The sequence below is a fragment of the Hypanus sabinus genome, unplaced genomic scaffold (assembly GCF_030144855.1).
Source record: "Hypanus sabinus isolate sHypSab1 unplaced genomic scaffold, sHypSab1.hap1 scaffold_704, whole genome shotgun sequence".
NCBI lineage: Eukaryota > Metazoa > Chordata > Chondrichthyes > Myliobatiformes > Dasyatidae > Hypanus > Hypanus sabinus.
Window position 1 is genome coordinate 132,087 of NW_026781556.1, and position 16,892 is coordinate 148,978.

Consider the following 16,892-nt stretch of genomic DNA (forward strand, 5'->3'; position numbering starts at 1 on the left):
TTCCACGGTCAAAGTTACTTAGATCACATTTCTTCCCCATTCTGATGCTTGAATTGAGCGACAACTGAACCTCTTAACCATGTCTACATGCTTTTATGTACTTAGCTGCTGACATATGATTAATTGATTAGATATTTGAATTAATGAGCAGGTGTACCTAATAAAGTGTCCTCCTTGTTTTATACCAAGGATCTTATTATATGTGTATCAGGCCAATGACATTAAGTATTTTCATCTTCAAAGATGTTGCATGTCTTATTAACTATTTTTAGTACTTTTTGTGTTTTTATTTCAAATTTCCAGCATCCACATTATTTTAAATTATTGTGTCCTTCAAATGGAATATGTTATAATAAAAACATCCTATTTTTCAGACAGCATCAATAAAATTTTCAGTGTCATGGTCATTTACTGATAGTTCATATCTGATTATTTTTTAACAAAATCATGATCTTTGTTACCAATATTTAAAATCCAGTTATTTTTAAACCAAATACAATTATAGTGGGTGGAAGGATGGAGACGTGTCTCTACCAAAGGAGGTGTGAGGTGCTCCCTCCCTCCGCTAGCCTACAGGTCACCCTTAGACAAGGTGTAGCACCTGCTTAGCCCCAAGATCAGGGTCACGTGAAGCCATGGGAGCAGGTGGTGGATGGTCGTACGAGCAGCCGGTGCAGACCACAAGTCCTGGTTATGTGACCACTGACGCCAGGCAGACAATCTCTGAAGAGTATTGATAATGGCCAGAGTCACCTGTCTTGTAAAGACACTGCCCTGAAGAAGGCATTAGCAAACCACTTTTCTAGAAAAAATTGCCAAGAACAGTCATGGTCATGGAAAGACCATGATCACCTATGTCATACAACACTACACATAACAAACAAATTATCAAAAAACGAGGTTCTGCAGATGCTGGAAATCCAGAACAACACCCACAAAATGCTGGAGGAACTCAGCAGGTCAGGCAGCATCTATGGAGGGGGAAAAACAGTCGACATTTTGGGCCAAAACTCTTCTTCTGGACCGAACAAATTTTCCAGTTTCCTTGGTTGCATTTGAACGCACGTTAGGTAGATCATTAATCTAGTGCTTTAGAATGTTGCTCTTCATATGTCAACACTGCACGACTGTATCCTGTTAATCTCAGGGAATTTACAGCTTATCTCATCTGAAGGTGATCCAGTGGGGTGAGAGGTGCATGTAATAAGGGTAATACAACAGCTATGGAGGACTTTGACCTATGGCAGACTGGTCAAATTAGCAATAATATGGAGCAGAACACTCCTAGATCATGAGAGTCAATTTCCTAGATGAGTGTGTGGTGAACTACATATACCTGTCTGGACACGCCCCCCGCTGACTGCTCCTGTGGCTCCTCCCACAGACCCCTGTATAAAGGCGATTAGAGGCACTGCTCCTCCCTCAGTCTCCAAGATGTTGTGGTAACGTTTGCTGCTAATAAAAGCCTATCTTTTGCCTCCCGTCTCCAAGAGTTATTGATGGTGCATCACAGTGCACTAATGAAACAACTAGGACTACAGGGTATTTTAAACAACACACACAAAATGCCGGAGGAACTCAGCAGATCAGGCAGCATCTGTGGAAAATGAATAAACAGTCAACCTTTTGGACTGAGACCCTTCTTCAGAACTGGAGAAGAAGGGGGAAGATGTTGGAATAAAAAGGTGGGGAGAAGGGAGGGAGAACGAGCTAGAAGGTGATAAGTGAAGGCAGGTGAACTGGAAAAGGTAAAGGCCTAGAGAGGATGGAATTTGATGGGAGTGGAGAATAAACCGTAGGAGAGAGAGAAGGAGGAGAGGACCCAAGGGGAGGTAATAGGCAGGTGAGAAGAGGTAAGAGGCCAAAGTGGGTTATAGAAGAGGGGAGAGGGAGGGAATTTTTTTTAACCAGAAGGAGAAAAGGAGAAAACACTTGTGGGCTGTCACTGCAGCACAAACTCGGACTGTATTGGTCATTGACGTAAATGATGCATTTCACTGTAAGTTTCAATACACGTGACAAATAAAGCTAATCTTCTTAATCTTTCAATGTATAGTTAGAACTGTGAGCTGTCCACAGTAGATTGGGAAATTATCTGAAAAAGTATGATAGCAAAGAAGCATTAATTAAAATTTGAATAATTAATACATGTAAAGGGGGTTTCTTTTTTTTTCTTTGTTACTGTTGGGAAAGGGTTTCCTTTTGTTAACTAGCAGGAATGCTAATTTACTGATAACGAGAATGGTATTCCTTTGTAAACCAAATGGGGATTAATGTTCTTTCTTCTGAGTCTGTAAGCTTTTGGTGACGGGCTTTTGGGCAGATCGGCGCGAGGGGGTCGAGAGAGAGGACGCAATGCTCTAAGCTGGGCGAGGATCGGACGCCAAAGGGGGGTCCGAGGCCGGGAGATTCTCTGAGGGGGGGGGAATGAAGCTAGATGTGCTTGGTTGACCACTCGGAGGGTCCTGAGCTGTTTGGAGAGTCGAGGAGTTCGGAGGGTCCTGAGCTGCGAGTCGAGGAGTTCGGAGGGGATCGAATGGTGGCCAGAAGACTTCAGTAATTGAGCTCCAACGGTTGTGCACGAAGTGGTTTGGACTTTGATAAGTTTGGCGCCTTTTCTTTAATTTTCTCTTCATATATACTGTATCGTTATTAATCACTTAGTTATAGTAACCTTTATAAATTGTATTCATTTAATTGCATATGGTGTACTGTCTGGTTTTGGGCGAGGCGGGGACATCACACAGCATCCACACCAGCTGATTACCCAGTTTGGCGGGGCCGAAGGCTGCTCCCCCTAGACGAGAACGAGCTGAGCGAGCCTGAGGCGACCCAGGGGGTTACATTGTGGGGGCTCGTCCGGGGTTGATTTCTGTGGAAGCTGTGTGATCACCCTCTTTAAATTGTGTCTGCGGCGAAGAGCTGGTGTGCCTTTGTGGCTGTGCGATTGCTGGTTATCGCTGTGTGTGTGTTGGGTGGGGTGGTTGCTGTTGGCTGACGAAATGGTGGTGGGACCATGGGTTGTCCGTACTGTTTGGAGAGTGAGGAGTGACAGGTTGGGATGCTTCAGCAGTGGTGAGCTCCGCCCGGTTATTGGAATAATGTCCAGCCCTAAAGGGGCGGAGGCGTGGGCGGAGCGGACCCCTCAGTTGTTGGGTGAGTGGCAGTGCTTGGCTGAGGAAAAGCGACAGGGACGGGCTGGTGACTTTGTTAGAACTGTCAGGCGCAATTACCTCGAAGTGACCGCTGCCAGTTCTGGGAAAGTGTGGGAAAATGCGTGTGGTTCGACTGGAAGTCAAATGCCGCAGCTGGGGGGGCTTATTATATCTGTGGCAGGAGATTGGTGGGAAGTTTTTAGGGTATCCCTTTTTGCCTAGGGGGGCAGATAAATTGCTTGTGGTGCCAAGGGGATCAGTTGTTCCGTTGATTCGAGAGGTGTTGGGAAACTTAGAGGAGGCCCAGTGGGGGAACGGCTTGGGGTCTCTGGGGGAGCACGTTCCCAGCAATGTACCACAGAACTCCCGAAAGGAACAGACCCTATTCCTGAAGGCTTAGAGGGGCCATGCGCACAGGTGTTGTTACGGATGGATGGAAGTCAAGTTAAAGCCATCCTCGGCACCGGGGCGCCGGTGAAGTTGCTGTACAGTTTGTTTCATAACCGTTATTGGAAGCAGTTACCCTTGACGACATTGAGGACACTGGAGATTCGGGGTACCAGTGCCGGTGATTATCCAGACGACGGTTGTTGGTCAGTGAAAATGGAGTTCTTAGAGGCAAACGTGGAGGAGACTGAGGTTCATGAATCATTAATGCTGATGTGTCCAGGCCCTGTTGAGACGGGCAGCGTTTCTGTTCTAGAGAGAACCAATACCCTGCTGGTGCGCTTGGGAGCCTGCCCGGAGGAGGCGGGTGAGCGCTGTTTGGAGGCATTGTCGATGCACCCAGGGTTTCAAGCTGCTTGTGCGGACGTGTGTAGCAGCATTGGGCTGATACCGAATTCAAACAAGAGCCAGTGGTGGTACGGCCTGGGGGAAGTATCTGAGGGTGAGACCCTCTTCGTGGACGCTGCGAAATACCACAAGGGAGGGGAGTTGACTGCTGAAGACACCTCGGAGAGAGAGAGGTTGCGGCGACTGGCCCCTACAGCCGTGGGAGATGTAGGCAGCGTGTGTATGGATTATATTGCGTTGAAGAGGCGCACTGTCAGTGACCAGAATATGGCCCTGAGGGCCAGAGAGGCGATGGCCTGTCTGAGTGGTGTGAAGTGGTTTAAGGTGCTGGATCTGAGGAGTGGATGTTGCCAGATCCCGATGAGTGGGGCCAACAAGGAGAAGACGGCCGTTATAAATTCCCTAGGAGTCTTCGGGTCCGAAAAGATGCCACAGGGCATATCTGGAGCCCTTGCAACCTTCCTGCGGGGCAGGTGGAAGACCATAGGGGATGTGGAGGCGTTTGGAGTTTTGGTGTATGTGGATGATCTATTGGTATTTGGATTTGCCTCAGGAGAATATGAAGTGAGGCCGTTGCAGGAGCAGCTGAGAACTACCGAGTTAAAGTGTTTTCGGGACACGTGCCAGGGCTGGCGAAGGTCGCAGCTCGTGAGTGACTGTCTCTACGGAATCAAGTTTGATATGAAGACGGAGAGACTGGAGAAAGTGATCTGGAACCATTCGGAAGACTTACAAGTTGGAGAGAATGAAGAAAGTTGTCTGACTGAGGGCAATAGCAAACTGAGAACCCGGAGAGGGGAGTTTGCGGAGGTGAAGAAATTACAGACGAATCTCAGAAGAGAGAAGCGGAAGCTTGAAGGGAACCTGAAGATGACCATCGACAGTTCAAATGAAGTGCAAAACCTGAAAGTTGATCTGGAAGAAGTCATGAGGAAGAAAAAGCTGGAGAGAAGTGCAGTGAATACTGAACAGGAGGCTGAAGAGACTGCGGGAGCAGTGCAGGCCACGTGTTTCCGTTTGGAGAAGATCAAACAGCAGCTACCGATCACCGGAATGAGGAAGAATACAGATTCGATGGATGATGTGCTGGATGTGTGGTACATGCTGCCTTTTGCTGACTTTCCCTCGATTGAGGAAGAGACCTTTGGCCCTTCTCCCATTGAGTCAGGTGTAGCGGGGAGAGTTAGCTGTGTGCAGTGTGGGGCATGAGTGAGAGGTTGAGAGAGGAGTTGGTAGTGGGCCCAAGGTATCCCCAGTTGTGTCCGAGCCTGAAGGGTTTAGGTGAGGGGGTACGGAGGCCTCAGAAGGGTTAGGGAACTCCCAGATAGTTGGCCTAAGTAGCGCCTGAGGAACAGGGCATGAGGGTTACTGTGTGGGGAGGAGATGTCACTGTTTGTGCTTGGGTTACGGTGTGTTGGCAGGAAAGGTGGCGAGTTATTTAGTAGTCATGAGGACATGACTTTTATTTGGTGGAGGAAGTGTGTAAAGGGGGTTTCTTTTTTTTTCTTTGTTACTGTTGGGAAAGGGTTTCCTTTTGTTAACTAGCAGGAATGCTAATTTACTGATAACGAGAATGATATTCCTTTGTAAACCAAATGGGGATTAATGTTCTTTCTTCTGAGTCTGTAAGCTTTTGTTGACGGGCTTTTGGGCAGATCGGCGCGAGGGGGTCGAGAGAGAGGACGCAATGCTCTAAGCTGGGCGAGGATCGGACCCCAAAGGGGGGTCCGAGGCCGGGAGATTCTCTGAGGGGGGGGGGATGAAGCTAGATGTGCTTGGTTGACCACTCGGAGGGTCCTGAGCTGTTTGGAGAGTCGAGGAGTTCGGAGGGTCCTGAGCTGCGAGTCGAGGAGTTCGGAGGGGATCGAATGGTGGCCAGAAGACTTCAGTAATTGAGCTCCAACGGTTGTGCATGAAGTGGTTTGGACTTTGATAAGTTTGGCGCCTTTTCTTTAATTTTCTCTTCATATATACTGTATCGTTATTAATCACTTAGTTATAGTAACCTTTATAAATTGTATTCATTTAATCACATATGGTGTACTGTCTGTTTCTGGGCGAGGCGGGGACATCACACAGCATCCACACCAGCTGATCACCCAGTTTGGCGGGGCCGAAGGCTGCTCCCCCTAGACGAGAACGAGCTGAGCCACCCTGAGGCGACCCAGGGGGTTACATACATATTTTACAGCAACTATAGTGGTTGTCTGTTGTGTCTGATGATGGGAAACTGTGCGGGAGAGTTTTTAAAGTGAAAAAGCAGTTGCACTGGGGCAGTTCCACTCTCTCAGAAGTCCAGGTCCACTGTTACAAACAAGCATCACAATTGGGATCTGCCTCGGTTACGGTGGATGACCACGATGTCTTCTGTGCCTTGTCATGCCCTTCGCTCTCCACGGAGCGTTGCAGAACCACCTTCCTGGCCGTTGGATCTCACTCCAGATCTCATCTGCACAGTTCGCTGGAGCTGACATTGCATGCTAGGACAGGCACGTCCCTATCTCACTGGGGTGTGAGGCCCACCTGCTACCCTCATCTGGTCTAGCCCACCTGTTGAAGCATAGTGTGACCACTGTCACATGCAAACAGCTACTTGGAGCCACAGGTGAGAGCTGAGTGTCCGGCGGGGACCAAAGGTGAGTGAGTTGTCCCCAGGATGGACACAACAAGCCCCTTCACCAGAGGTGCTACACTTCCTGGACACCTGATACACCCCCAGCAATTATTCATTCCACAAATATACATTGAGTGGCCATTTTATTAGTTACACCTGCAGTAGGAGTAGAGCAATCACTTGATGTTCTCCTAAGGGGTTGTCTATTGGTGGGTCCTCAGGTGACTTTTGAAGCTGTTCGGGATCTGTAGCAGTGTGGGAACGAGTAAGTGGCGCTGTGGTTAGTGTTGGGTCTTTTGGTTTTTCATGTTCTCTGTTGTAATGTCAGTTTTATTAAAAGTAAGTTAATACTAGTCGGGGAGCTGTTGGTAGCATGAGGCGGGATCCGGGGTTGGCGGGGTCTTTACTTCCGCTCTTTTTACTCCCAGTATGCATTGTACGTAGTTCCTCCACCCAGGCCGCACGAGGTACCTGGAAGCCTCTGTGTTGTAAATATCATTTGCCGTCCCAGATAAAGATGCTCTTTTGGCCATCATGTCGTCGAGTGGTCTTTTGTGAAGTAGAAGTTACCACGCTCTCCTTTCGCAGATGCCGCTTACACCTGCTTGTTAGACAAATACCTAATCAGCCAATCACGTGGCAGCAACTCTATGCATTAAAGCATGCAGACAGGGTCAAAATGTTCAGTTGTTGTTCAGACCAGACATCAGAATGGCGAAGAAACGTGACGTAAGTGACTCTGACCGGGGAATGAGTGTTGGTGCCAGACAGGGCAGTTTGAGTATCTCAGAAACTGCTGATCCCCTGGGATTTTCCGCAGTCTCTACAGTTTACAGCGAATGGTGCAAAAAAACAAAAAAAAATCCAGTGAGTGGCAGTTCTGTGGGTGAAAACACCTTGTTCATGAGAGAGGGCAGAGGAGAATGGCCAGACTGGTTCAAGCTGACAGGAAGTTCACAGAAACTCAAATAAGCATGTGTTACAACAGTGGTGTGCAGGAGAGCGTCTCCGAATGCAGAATACGTCAAACCTTGAAGTGGACGGGCTACAGCAGCAAAAGACCACAAACATACACTCAGTGGCCACTTTATTAGGGACAGGAGGTACTTCACAGAGTGTATACTCTATACATTTTATAAAAACCCAGTGGGAAAAGCAGACCTGTCTGAGCAGAAGAAATGGAAGACAGTATGAATTAAAAGAAAGGGGCTTTGCATGTTGCTAAAAGGGACAGTAAGCATGAAGATGATGGGGGCGGGGGGGGGTAAAACAGTTGGTGTGGTTGTTCATTGATTTTACTATAGTGTACGGGGTATCCAGGGAGGGGTAGCACCTCTGGTGAAGGGGCTTGTCGTGTCCATTCCGGGGCAGCTCATTCACCTCTGGTCCCCACCGGACACTCAGCTCTCACCCGTGGCTCCGAGTATCTGTCTGCACACCACAGCAGCCACACCCCGGTACACCACTTCGACAGACAGGCTAAACCGGGTGAGGGTAGCCGGTGGGCCTCATACCCCAGTGAGATAGGGACATGCCTGTCCTAGCATGTGACGTCACCCCGGTACACCGCTTCGACAGACAGGCTAAACCGGGTGAGGGTAGCCGGTGGGCCTCAAACCCCAGTGAGATAGGGACATGCCTGTCCTAGCATGTGACGTCACCCCGGTACACCGCTTCGACAGACAGGCTAAACTGGGTGAGGGTAGCCGGTGGGCCTCATACCCCAGTGAGATAGGGACATGCTTGTCCTAGCATGTGACGTCACCCCGGTACACCGCTTCGACAGACAGGCTAAACCGGGTGAGGGTAGCCGGTGGGCCTCAAACCCCAGTGAGATAGGGACGTGCCTGTCCTAGCATGTGACGTCACCCCGGTACACCGCTTCGACAGAGGCTAAACCGGGTGAGGGTAGCCGGTGGGCCTCATACAACAGTGAGATAGGGACATGCTTGTCCTAGCATGTGACGTCACCCCGGTACACCGCTTCGACAGACAGGCTAAACCGGGTGAGGGTAGCCGGTGGGCCTCATACCCCAGTGAGATAGGGACATGCCTGTCCTAGCATGTGACGTCACCCCGGTACACCGCTTCGACAGAGGGTAAACCGGGTGAGGGTAGCCGGTGGGCCTCATACCCCAGTGAGATAGGGACGTGCCTGTCCTAGCATGTGACGTCACCCCGGTACACCACTTCGACAGACAGACTAAACCGGGTGAGGGTAGCCGGTGGGCCTCATACCCCAGTGAGATAGGGACATGCTTGTCCTAGCATGTGACGTCACCCCGGTACACCGCTTCGACAGAGGCTAAACCGGGTGAGGGTAGCCGGTGGGCCTCATACCCCAGTGAGATAGGGACGTGCCTGTCCTAGCATGTGACGTCACCCCGGTACACCGCTTCGACAGACAGGCTAAACCGGGTGAGGGTAGCCAGTGGGCCTCATACCCCAGTGAGATAGGGACATGCTTGTCCTAGCATGTGACGTCACCCCGGTACACCGCTTCGACAGACAGGCTAAACCGGGTGAGGGTAGCCGGTGGGCCTCATACCCCAGTGAGATAAGGACGTGCCTGTCCTAGCATGTGACGTCACCCCGGTACACCGCTTCGACAGAGGCTAAACCGGGTGAGGGTAGCCGGTGGGCCTCATACCCCAGTGAGATAGGGACATGCCTGTCCTAGCATGTGACGTCACCCCGGTACACCGCTTCGACAGACAGGCTAAACCGGGTGAGGGTAGCCGGTGGGCCTCAAACCCCAGTGAGATAGGGACATGCCTGTCCTAGCATGTGACGTCACCCCGGTACACCGCTTCGACAGACAGGCTAAACTGGGTGAGGGTAGCCGGTGGGCCTCATACCCCAGTGAGATAGGGACATGCTTGTCCTAGCATGTGACGTCACCCCGGTACACCGCTTCGACAGACAGGCTAAACCGGGTGAGGGTAGCCGGTGGGCCTCAAACCCCAGTGAGATAGGGACGTGCCTGTCCTAGCATGTGACGTCACCCCGGTACACCGCTTCGACAGAGGCTAAACCGGGTGAGGGTAGCCGGTGGGCCTCATACCCCAGTGAGATAGGGACATGCTTGTCCTAGCATGTGACGTCACCCCGGTACACCGCTTCGACAGACAGGCTAAACCGGGTGAGGGTAGCCGGTGGGCCTCATACCCCAGTGAGATAGGGACATGCCTGTCCTAGCATGTGACGTCACCCCGGTACACCGCTTCGACAGAGGGTAAACCGGGTGAGGGTAGCCGGTGGGCCTCATACCCCAGTGAGATAGGGACGTGCCTGTCCTAGCATGTGACGTCACCCCGGTACACCACTTCGACAGACAGACTAAACCGGGTGAGGGTAGCCGGTGGGCCTCATACCCCAGTGAGATAGGGACATGCTTGTCCTAGCATGTGACGTCACCCCGGTACACCGCTTCGACAGAGGCTAAACCGGGTGAGGGTAGCCGGTGGGCCTCATACCCCAGTGAGATAGGGACGTGCCTGTCCTAGCATGTGACGTCACCCCGGTACACCGCTTCGACAGACAGGCTAAACCGGGTGAGGGTAGCCAGTGGGCCTCATACCCCAGTGAGATAGGGACATGCTTGTCCTAGCATGTGACGTCACCCCGGTACACCGCTTCGACAGAGGCTAAACCGGGTGAGGGTAGCCGGTGGGCCTCATACCCCAGTGAGATAGGGACGTGCCTGTCCTAGCATGTGACGTCACCCCGGTACACCGCTTCGACAGACAGGCTAAACCGGGTGAGGGTAGCCAGTGGGCCTCATACCCCAGTGAGATAGGGACATGCTTGTCCTAGCATGTGACGTCACCCCGGTACACCGCTTCGACAGACAGGCTAAACCGGGTGAGGGTAGCCGGTGGGCCTCATACCCCAGTGAGATAAGGACGTGCCTGTCCTAGCATGTGACGTCACCCCGGTACACCGCTTCGACAGAGGCTAAACCGGGTGAGGGTAGCCGGTGGGCCTCATACCCCAGTGAGATAGGGACATGCCTGTCCTAGCATGTGACGTCACCCCGGTACACCGCTTCGACAGACAGGCTAAACCGGGTGAGGGTAGCCGGTGGGCCTCAAACCCCAGTGAGATAGGGACATGCCTGTCCTAGCATGTGACGTCACCCCGGTACACCGCTTCGACAGACAGGCTAAACTGGGTGAGGGTAGCCGGTGGGCCTCATACCCCAGTGAGATAGGGACATGCTTGTCCTAGCATGTGACGTCACCCCGGTACACCGCTTCGACAGACAGGCTAAACCGGGTGAGGGTAGCCGGTGGGCCTCAAACCCCAGTGAGATAGGGACGTGCCTGTCCTAGCATGTGACGTCACCCCGGTACACCGCTTCGACAGAGGCTAAACCGGGTGAGGGTAGCCGGTGGGCCTCATACCCCAGTGAGATAGGGACATGCTTGTCCTAGCATGTGACGTCACCCCGGTACACCGCTTCGACAGACAGGCTAAACCGGGTGAGGGTAGCCGGTGGGCCTCATACCCCAGTGAGATAGGGACATGCCTGTCCTAGCATGTGACGTCACCCCGGTACACCGCTTCGACAGAGGGTAAACCGGGTGAGGGTAGCCGGTGGGCCTCATACCCCAGTGAGATAGGGACGTGCCTGTCCTAGCATGTGACGTCACCCCGGTACACCACTTCGACAGACAGACTAAACCGGGTGAGGGTAGCCGGTGGGCCTCATACCCCAGTGAGATAGGGACATGCTTGTCCTAGCATGTGACGTCACCCCGGTACACCGCTTCGACAGAGGCTAAACCGGGTGAGGGTAGCCGGTGGGCCTCATACCCCAGTGAGATAGGGACGTGCCTGTCCTAGCATGTGACGTCACCCCGGTACACCGCTTCGACAGACAGGCTAAACCGGGTGAGGGTAGCCAGTGGGCCTCATACCCCAGTGAGATAGGGACATGCTTGTCCTAGCATGTGACGTCACCCCGGTACACCGCTTCGACAGACAGGCTAAACCGGGTGAGGGTAGCCGGTGGGCCTCATACCCCAGTGAGATAAGGACGTGCCTGTCCTAGCATGTGACGTCACCCCGGTACACCGCTTCGACAGAGGCTAAACCGGGTGAGGGTAGCCGGTGGGCCTCATACCCCAGTGAGATAGGGACGTGCCTGTCCTAGCATGTGACGTCACCCCGGTACACCGCTTCGACAGACAGGCTAAACCGGGTGAGGGTAGCCGGTGGGCCTCATACCCCAGTGAGATAGGGACGTGCCTGTCCTAGCATGTGACGTCACCCCGGTACACCGCTTCGACAGACAGGCTAAACCGGGTGAGGGTAGCCGGTGGGCCTCATACCCCAGTGAGACAGGGACGTGCCTGTCCTAGCATGTGACGTCACCCCGGTACACCGCTTCGACAGACAGGCTAAACCGGGTGAGGGTAGCCGGTGGGCCTCATACCCCAGTGAGATAGGGACATGCTTGTCCTAGCATGTGACGTCACCCCGGTACACCGCTTCGACAGACAGGCTAAACCGGGTGAGGGTAGCCGGTGGGCCTCATACCCCAGTGAGATAGGGACATGCCTGTCCTAGCATGTGACGTCACCCCGGTACACCGCTTCGACAGAGGGTAAACCGGGTGAGGGTAGCCGGTGGGCCTCATACCCCAGTGAGATAGGGACGTGCCTGTCCTAGCATGTGACGTCACCCCGGTACACCACTTCGACAGACAGACTAAACCGGGTGAGGGTAGCCGGTGGGCCTCATACCCCAGTGAGATAGGGACATGCTTGTCCTAGCATGTGACGTCACCCCGGTACACCGCTTCGACAGAGGCTAAACCGGGTGAGGGTAGCCGGTGGGCCTCATACCCCAGTGAGATAGGGACGTGCCTGTCCTAGCATGTGACGTCACCCCGGTACACCGCTTCGACAGACAGGCTAAACCGGGTGAGGGTAGCCAGTGGGCCTCATACCCCAGTGAGATAGGGACATGCTTGTCCTAGCATGTGACGTCACCCCGGTACACCGCTTCGACAGACAGGCTAAACCGGGTGAGGGTAGCCGGTGGGCCTCATACCCCAGTGAGATAGGGACGTGCCTGTCCTAGCATGTGACGTCACCCCGGTACACCGCTTCGACAGACAGGCTAAACCGGGTGAGGGTAGCCAGTGGGCCTCATACCCCAGTGAGATAGGGACATGCTTGTCCTAGCATGTGACGTCACCCCGGTACACCGCTTCGACAGAGGCTAAATCGGGTGAGGGTAGCCGGTGGGCCTCATACCCCAGTGAGATAGGGACGTGCCTGTCCTAGCATGTGACGTCACCCCGGTACACCGCTTCGACAGACAGGCTAAACCGGGTGAGGGTAGCCGGTGGGCCTCATACCCCAGTGAGGTAGGGACGTGCTTGTCCTAGCATGTGACGTCACCCCGGTACACCGCTTCGACAGAGGCTAAACCGGGTGAGGGTAGCCGGTGGGCCTCATACCCCAGTGAGATAGGGACATGCTTGTCCTAGCATGTGACGTCACCCCGGTACACCGCTTCGACAGAGGCTAAATCGGGTGAGGGTAGCCGGTGGGCCTCATACCCCAGTGAGATAGGGACGTGCCTGTCCTAGCATGTGACGTCACCCCGGTACACCGCTTCGACAGAGGCTAAACCGGGTGAGGGTAGCCGGTGGGCCTCATACCCCAGTGAGATAGGGACACGCTTGTCCTAGCATGTGACGTCACCCCGGTACACCGCTTCAACAGACAGGCTAAACCGGGTGAGGGTAGCCGGTGGGCCTCATACCCCAGTGAGATAGGGACATGCTTGTCCTAGCATGTGACGTCACCCCGGTACACCGCTTCGACAGACAGGCTAAACCGGGTGAGGGTAGCCGGTGGGCCTCAAACCCCAGTGAGATAGGGACGTGCCTGTCCTAGCATGTGACGTCACCCCGGTACACCGCTTCGACAGACAGGCTAAACCGGGTGAGGGTAGCCGGTGGGCCTCAAACCCCAGTGAGATAGGGACGTGCCTGTCCTAGCATGTGACGTCACCCCGGTACACCGCTTCGACAGAGGCTAAACCGGGTGAGGGTAGCCGGTGGGCCTCATACCCCAGTGAGATAGGGACGTGCCTGTCCTAGCATGTGACGTCACCCCGGTACACCGCTTCGACAGACAGGCTAAACCGGGTGAGGGTAGCCGGTGGGCCTCATACCCCAGTGAGATAGGGACATGCTTGTCCTAGCATGTGACGTCACCCCGGTACACCGCTTCGACAGACAGGCTAAACTGGGTGAGGGTAGCCAGTGGGCCTCATACCCCAGTGAGATAGGGACATGCTTGTCCTAGCATGTGACGTCACCCCGGTACACCGCTTCGACAGACAGGCTAAACCGGGTGAGGGTAGCCGGTGGGCCTCATACCCCAGTGAGATAGGGACATGCTTGTCCTAGCATGTGACGTCACCCCGGTACACCGCTTCGACAGACAGGCTAAACCGGGTGAGGGTAGCCGGTGGGCCTCATACCCCAGTGAGATAGGGACATGCTTGTCCTAGCATGTGACGTCACCCCGGTACACCGCTTCGACAGACAGGCTAAACTGGGTGAGGGTAGCCGGTGGGCCTCATACCCCAGTGAGATAGGGACGTGCTTGTCCTAGCATGTGACGTCACCCCGGTACACCGCTTCGACAGAGGCTAAACCGGGTGAGGGTAGCCGGTGGGCCTCATACCCCAGTGAGATAGGGACGTGCTTGTCCTAGCATGTGACGTCACCCCGGTACATCACTTCGACAGACAGGCTAAACCGGGTGAGGGTAGCCGGTGGGCCTCATACCCCAGTGAGATAGGGACGTGCCTGTCCTAGCATGTGACGTCACCCCGGTACACCGCTTCGACAGACAGGCTAAACCGGGTGAGGGTAGCCGGTGGGCCTCATACCCCAGTGAGATAGGGACATGCTTGTCCTAGCATGTGACGTCACCCCGGTACACCGCTTCGACAGACAGGCTAAACCGGGTGAGGGTAGCCGGTGGGCCTCATACCCCAGTGAGATAGGGACATGCTTGTCCTAGCATGTGACGTCACCCCGGTACACCGCTTCGACAGACAGGCTAAACCGGGTGAGGGTAGCCGGTGGGCCTCATACCCCAGTGAGATAGGGACGTGCTTGTCCTAGCATGTGACGTCACCCCGGTACACCGCTTCGACAGACAGGCTAAACCGGGTGAGGGTAGCCGGTGGGCCTCATACCCCAGTGAGATAGGGACATGCTTGTCCTAGCATGTGACGTCACCCCGGTACACCGCTTCGACAGACAGGCTAAACCGGGTGAGGGTAGCCGGTGGGCCTCATACCCCAGTGAGATAGGGACATGCTTGTCCTAGCATGTGACGTCACCCCGGTACACCGCTTCGACAGACAGGCTAAACCGGGTGAGGGTAGCCGGTGGGCCTCATACCCCAGTGAGATAGGGACATGCTTGTCCTAGCATGTGACGTCACCCCGGTACACCGCTTCGACAGACAGGCTAAACCGGGTGAGGGTAGCCGGTGGGCCTCACACCCCAGTGAGATAGGGACGTGCTTGTCCTAGCATGTGACGTCACCCCGGTACACCGCTTCGACAGAGGGTAAACCGGGTGAGGGTAGCCGGTGGGCCTCATACCCCAGTGAGATAGGGACATGCTTGTCCTAGCATGTGACGTCACCCCGGTACACCGCTTCGACAGACAGGCTAAACCGGGTGAGGGTAGCCGGTGGGCCTCATACCCCAGTGAGATAGGGACATGCTTGTCCTAGCATGTGACGTCACCCCGGTACACCGCTTCGACAGACAGGCTAAACTGGGTGAGGGTAGCCGGTGGGCCTCATACCCCAGTGAGATAGGGACGTGCTTGTCCTAGCATGTGACGTCACCCCGGTACACCGCTTCGACAGAGGCTAAACCGGGTGAGGGTAGCCGGTGGGCCTCATACCCCAGTGAGATAGGGACGTGCTTGTCCTAGCATGTGACGTCACCCCGGTACATCGCTTCGACAGACAGGCTAAACCGGGTGAGGGTAGCCGGTGGGCCTCATACCCCAGTGAGATAGGGACGTGCCTGTCCTAGCATGTGACGTCACCCCGGTACACCGCTTCGACAGACAGGCTAAACCGGGTGAGGGTAGCCGGTGGGCCTCATACCCCAGTGAGATAGGGACATGCTTGTCCTAGCATGTGACGTCACCCCGGTACACCGCTTCGACAGACAGGCTAAACCGGGTGAGGGTAGCCGGTGGGCCTCAAACCCCAGTGAGATAGGGACGTGCTTGTCCTAGCATGTGACGTCACCCCGGTACACCGCTTCGACAGAGGCTAAACCGGGTGAGGGTAGCCGGTGGGCCTCATACCCCAGTGAGATAGGGACGTGCTTGTCCTAGCATGTGACGTCACCCCGGTACACCGCTTCGACAGACAGGCTAAACCGGGTGAGGGTAGCCGGTGGGCCTCATACCCCAGTGAGATAGGGACGTGCTTGTCCTAGTATGTGACGTCACCCCGGTACACCGCTTCGACAGACAGGCTAAACCGGGTGAGGGTAGCCGGTGGGCCTCATACCCCAGTGAGATAGGGACATGCTTGTCCTAGCATGTGACGTCACCCCGGTACACCGCTTCGACAGACAGGCTAAACCGGGTGAGGGTAGCCGGTGGGCCTCAAACCCCAGTGAGATAGGGACGTGCCTGTCCTAGCATGTGACGTCACCCCGGTACACCGCTTCGACAGACAGGCTAAACCGGGTGAGGGTAGCCGGTGGGCCTCATACCCCAGTGAGATAGGGACATGCTTGTCCTAGCATGTGACGTCACCCCGGTACACCGCTTCGACAGACAGGCTAAACCGGGTGAGGGTAGCCGGTGGGCCTCAAACCCCAGTGAGATAGGGACATGCTTGTCCTAGCATGTGACGTCACCCCGGTACACCGCTTCGACAGAGGGTAAACCGGGTGAGGGTAGCCGGTGGGCCTCAAACCCCAGTGAGATAGGGACATGCCTGTCCTAGCATGTGACGTCACCCCGGTACACCGCTTCGACAGACAGGCTAAACCGGGTGAGGGTAGCCGGTGGGCCTCATACCCCAGTGAGACAGGGACATGCTTGTCCTAGCATGTGACGTCAGCTCCGGCGGACTGGGCGGATGAGAACGACATGAGAAGGCACAGAAGTCGTCACGGTCATCCACCGTAACCGAGGAAGACCCCAGTCTGTGACGCTTGTTCATACCACTAGACACGGACTTCTGAGGGAGTGGAACTGCCCCAGTGCAACGGCTTTTCCACTTTAAAAACTCTCCTACACAGGGATACAT